The sequence below is a fragment of the Miscanthus floridulus genome, unplaced genomic scaffold, assembly GCF_019320115.1.
Source record: "Miscanthus floridulus cultivar M001 unplaced genomic scaffold, ASM1932011v1 fs_699_1_2, whole genome shotgun sequence".
Classification (NCBI taxonomy): domain Eukaryota; kingdom Viridiplantae; phylum Streptophyta; class Magnoliopsida; order Poales; family Poaceae; genus Miscanthus; species Miscanthus floridulus.
In genome coordinates, this window is record NW_027097132.1 from 40,515 (window position 1) to 46,556 (window position 6,042).

The following is a 6,042-nucleotide window of genomic DNA, read 5'->3' on the forward strand; positions in this document are numbered from 1 at the left end:
AAGTATCTAGCTACATATATATATAATATATATATATATATATATATATATATATATTATATAGATATCTATATATATATATAATATATATAATTCAGTTAACACCATGCATGCTTTCAATTCACCGGATTTTTTTTCTTGTAAAAGTGGGTTCTGAGGCAAGAACAGGGGAACAACTACTGCAGATACTATGTTTGCGAGTTCATCATGGCATACTCAAAAAGAACTCCTGAAGAGATCCTCAAAGTACGTTATATAAATATATTCATAATTTCTTTTGTTGCTCATATATATAAGTAATCACGTGACCAACACACACACCATATATATAATATATAAAAATATATATATATATATATATATATATATTAATACTTTTTCTTTAACTTTTATTGAAGACTCTATGGTTGAAGGAAAAAGTCATACAACGTGACCAATTGAAAGCAATTAAAGAGACCATAGCAGGATTTCTTAATGACCAGGTCCTCAACCCCGCGGCGAGTTCTACAATGACATCAACGAAACATGGAAGCCAAACTAGATGAAGTGATCGAATTTGTTATCCCAAGGATATGATAGAATATACAATGCAAGCTTTATTTGTAATATATATATATATATTATATGTACATAAAATAACGTACAATATATGTATATGCATGTAATATATACGTTAGTTTCATACTTTAGTTTGTACAAAATGTTCGAACATTATAAACGTGTAGAATGCGTATATTACTAGCAGCGTAGAATGCGTATTCGAAAACCTATTCAAAACCAAAACGAATCATCAATTGAAAATAGACAACAAAAAAAAGAAAAAAAAAGAAACCTTTAGTCCCAGTTGGTAATACCCAACCGGGACTAAAGGGCTGCCCCACGTGGCCAGGTCGGGAGGCCTCTTAGTTCCGGTTGGTCTTACCAACGGGACTAAAGGTGCACCTTTAGTCCCGGGCGAGAAACCGAGACTAAAGGAGGGGTCCTTTAGTCCCAGATTCGTGCTCTCGGTTGGGAAACCGGGACTGAAGGGGTTTCCCAACCAGGAGTAAAGCCCGTTTTCTGTACTAGTGTAATTTCAGGTGTCCAAATGGACAAGAAACAGAATAGAGACCAACCTCTAAAGTAAAAGTAGAAAGGTGCCCACAGATATCATTCCGGTAAAGAACTCTGTATAAGCTGAGAAAAGATGCATTGAAATCAGGCGTAATGTTTCTAGTTTCAATAATAACTAATATATGCAAGTTATGTGTCAAACTTCAACTAAAGAATTATTTTAAAAAAATACTTTAACCTAAAGAATTTATTATCTTTCAGATACCAGATGTTGATCCTGTAATTGACGACCATGCCTTGAAAAGCCAAATGGAGAATGTCACTGAAAAGTCTGGTAAGGACAATCTAGTCAAAGAAAAAGAAATTTATTTTGCTATTATTGATTACTTCCATATTGATGCTCCCAAACCTCAATCTGTATACTTCAAAATGCATTTCAGATTGCATCACAGGAAACATGTATTTTCAGAGGTATGCGACACTGCAATTACTTCAGAACATGCGAGATGATACAGTATGTTACATATTGCAATTCATTTTTGAAGTTACATTGATGATTGTTGATCATATTTCTTCTTTCCAAGATAACCTAATGTGTACTCATCTTAGTCTATCTGCGTTTCAGCTCCGTGAGCATTTTGTGCTTGGAGATCGAAGTGCTGAGTATGAAATGGACATTCAAACAATGTTGACAGGTATTTTACCTTTTCAAAACTAAATCTGGATAAAATGGACAATAACAGTGTGAAATCAAATGATCTTGTGGCAAACAACTTGTCTTTCCATTCCACAACATTTCTAAACACGAGGGCCTTGTACTCTTAGGCTTCGATTTGTATATGTGAACCTTAGTCCCGAATGATGGGAGTTGTGCGTCACCATCCCATCCAAACAAGGCTGTAGAATACAATTGCATGAACATTATTTAGCCTCCCAAAGACAACTAGCAACATAACTTCAATTCCGTAGAAATTGTAGACCTATATATATCGACATATCTTTTCTACTGTGTGATTGTTGCTAATCAACCTCAAACTTTTACCTTCAAGTTGTATCAAACCATTGCGTATCATTTTCAAACAATGTGCAGAAATGGAGATGACACCTAAAGTAACATCAGTCTTAAAAAATATGAGAATAGTTGGAAGATGATGGAAGTTGCCAATCCAATTAGCTCTGGAGAAGGATGCCAAAGCATGAACATAAGGAGGAAGAAACTGAAAGAAGCCATACTTCTATGCAACAAATGCCAGGCAGGAAATATCATCTGATGTTAATTATTATCATGACTGCCTCTACAATCCTTTGTCTGACAGTAGTCATTGCAGGAACTGGATGACATATGCCGTGAGAGCAACTGGATTCTTCCAAGATACAGAGTACTTCCTTCAGTTACCGGTGGTATGTGGTTGATAATCACTGATTTGGCAAGTTCCTGCATGCCGTAGCATGGAGTCCTTGGACCATATAGGCATCAGAATAATGCAGTCAGATTTAGGCTTCACAGTCTACTCTTCTTGCACTGTAAAGCTATGACACACATATAGCAGGCCACGGTTATCATACAAACCTACCTTTAAAGTCGAACTCTGATAGGTGCTTACACAAGTTGTTCTTATACCATACTATAAGCATGCTCTTAGAATGTATACATTCTAATAACAATTTTAATTAGTCAAATGTCCGCTACTAAATATAATCGGCATCTCTTTTTGCTATAGCTCAGCTACTCGGGCAAACTTTCTCATAGCTTTTAATTCCTACATGTTCGATCTTTTACAGTTTGTCCTCCTATATTGGCAGATACGTACAAAGCCAGTGTCCACTTTATGGCCCAGATTTCAACTTGAGTACAGATGGAGATATGAAGGTCACCCCTCAAGAGGCACTAGACTCAGCGGCATCCAACATGCTATCTCATCTTCAGCAGAAGGAAATGTAAGACTAGGAGAGCAGCATGTCTCCATGGAAACCCTGATGCTGCATCCCTGCTAAGGAATCGACCATGTGACTGGAAAGAACAGCCATCACAGCTGGCAAATGAACATGCTGGGAGAAATATCGCGATGTTGTTTGGCTCCCGTGATCTCCAGATGCATGGGAACTGGGAGTAGCACCTTCATGGCACAAATACGTTGTTTACATATGCTTAACTTAACTAGAGGTCACTTCATGGTTGGTTTGGATGAGACAGTGTTTGTTGTTTGGGATGGTTCTTTTGATACTATTATTGGGTTGGGCTGTGCAGTTTTTTTTACTTATGAGATTATATCGCCCTTGTAATATGATTTACCTATTTAAATGGCCAGAATACTAGGGAAGCTCTGCCGAAAATCTAAATAATTTGTAAATATAATAGAATTTAGATGTTGTTTGGTAGCCTTCGTTGGTGTTCCTATCCAGGGCGTTACAGAAAGACCGAGACCTAGCAGAGTGTGGCCCTAAAATCACTTACTCAAAAGCAGCCTGAAAGAAAAACATTTGATGAATTGTAATAACAAAAAGAGAAGATCAATAGCAGAAATATAATTGGAAACAACACTAAGGAAAAGTGGGAGTAAGTGGCATACCAAACTGATCAAATGGACACAGGGTGCCTAGTAGTTTGCGTTTGTCTCTATCCAGGACAAAAAGTTAACCCAAGATCTGATATCCAATAACTTAGTCCTATAGACTGCTTAAGAATATAAAGTTTTTTGAGATAAAGCAATCGGTATTGAGCACCAATGCAAGCAGAATACTTTTTAGTAGTATTTTTTTTCATGAACACTCAGGGGAGCTGCGTTTCTTTTATATTAAGAAGAAAAAAGGGGTATGAGAAGCACCAAAACAATTAAGATAACACCTCAACACACCATGACACATATGTCCATAATAAGCCCACACAAACATACAAACAACATTCACAGACACACACAGAGACACGAAAGCCACATACACACTCACAAACAAGGGATGAACGATCAAGGGGCCAAGCAATTACGCAACAAGAAATCTCATGTAGATGGAAAGGAACAGTGCCCTGACAGTGCATCCACCTTTGCTCTGCTTTTCGTGCCCTTGTGCCATCCGCACTGCCTGCATGTCGGAGCATATGATACTTGTAATGTTAACTATTCTTTAGATTATTGTGCTAGTGCCCATAAATATTGATAGAGTTTGGTGTTAATTTTTCAATTGGTTCAAGTGCAACATATATATAATGGGATGCAGGGGTAACAAATTTATCCAAAAAACAAATGATCTTTTTTGTTTGTTTGTGCTGCACACCACACGGACGTGCCCATGTAAGGAAGCGTGCGTAGAACGCAGAACTTGGTCTCACAATTTCAATTTCAATGGGAGGAAAAATTTGGTCTTCCTGTCCAGAACAGAATGCCCTTGAGTTCAAAGTGTGTCAGCAGTAATACAACAACTCAAACAAACAAACAAAAAGAATGGACGAGGGTGCTAGTAACTCAACTCAAACCACACAGCTCCTCTGCTTACTATAGCTAACAGCAGCATGCTCCCAAAATGGACAGTTGTGCGAGGTCATTCATTGCCTGCCCGCCGACGTGCTCTTTGCCTCTGCCTCCGCCTCTACCACATCTAGTCCATAGAGGTCGCTCATATGAGGCCCATCGTCTTTTCCTGGAACTGAAAAGGCAAACTTTTTATATATAATTTCATAATCTAAGAATTTTCTTTGTTGTATTTTTTTCTTGCATTTTTCGTATATGCTTTGGTCGTCTCAGGCAAAGATCATGTTTGGTCATATAATCTAAGAAATTGCCAACAGTATTGTCCACCCATAGTTAATTTATCAAAATATTACACTCAAAAGAAGAAATCAAAACTCCAAGAATCTCTACTGGAATAAAGAGGTGAACCGAAACAACAAATAAGAATAGCTCCAAAGTTCAAGGCTCATGAACTTTAATCGTACTCCTACTAAACACCAGGAGTTTTAGAAAGATTTCCCACCCAGCACCAAGCCTAAACTGGAGCTGTCCTAAGCTGGCAGCAGTACGTGGGGAAAACAAAATTTCACAAATGCTGACGAACCTGATGAGGAAGTTGATGAAGACGTACATAAGATGAAGCAATAACCAGGCCATCGTAGGTCGAGCCACGGCGCCGACGGCTTGGCCTAGCGAGGACCAGAGGAGGCCCTGGCCGGTCGTGACCTGGAGCGAGGTACCACCATGGGCGTGCGCACAGAGGGGGGCACGGCTCCCCTAGAGCCGTTGGCTTCCATCCGGAGGACCCTGGATTAGACGATCGAAACTAGGATATTAGATTAGATAAGATTACATAAAACTGAGAATAAAAGAGCATTCCGATTCTATAAGGACTCTACCTATAGTTTGCCTGGAGGACAAGTGCCTTAGGGACTATAAATATAGGGGCCATGTACTAGTTTGGATTAAGCAAAAAATAGAGTGCTCTCCTTTATCTCTGCGCCTCCCTCTCCCTGACTGTGCACACACCACCCTCTACCCTAGCAGCCGCCTCCTCCCACCCCTGCGCCTACAACACCACCACCACCCCAACCGAGGCCCATCACACATGCTCAAAACCAAGATCAATTAACAAGAGCCCCCAGACCATGAATAGAATACACCAAGCAACCGATATAAACAAAAGCTGTTGATGCCCATCCAGAAATCAGGCAGGCATTATGAATTCCAACCCAAATGTACAAATAACTCATGACGAGAATGCAGCATCAGAGAGCTGAGATGTTGTTCCTTGAGAACCCAGGGACCCCACCTCATGATGAAGTTCAGGTGCATTTACCGGATACTCTATAAATATTATAATTGATAGCAATCAAGCATTAAAAATGATAGTTATTCAAAATGTCCTGTATTTGGTGATGAAGGGAGACATGCTATAGTTAATAGATCATCTGAGTTTTTTTTGTCCAATTGATGTCAGTAAAATAGTGTAGTGTTCAATTACTTTCATGGAGTCTGCATAATGAATGAGCACTTCTCTGCTATA

General features: G+C 39.0%; 1 pseudogene; it reads left to right on the forward strand.

Moving 5' to 3' along the window:
- The window catches only part of LOC136532760 (uncharacterized), a 13,409-nt pseudogene extending 10,414 nt beyond the window's left edge, over positions 1-2,995 (forward strand).
- The last annotated feature ends 3,047 nt before the right edge of the window (positions 2,996-6,042 follow it).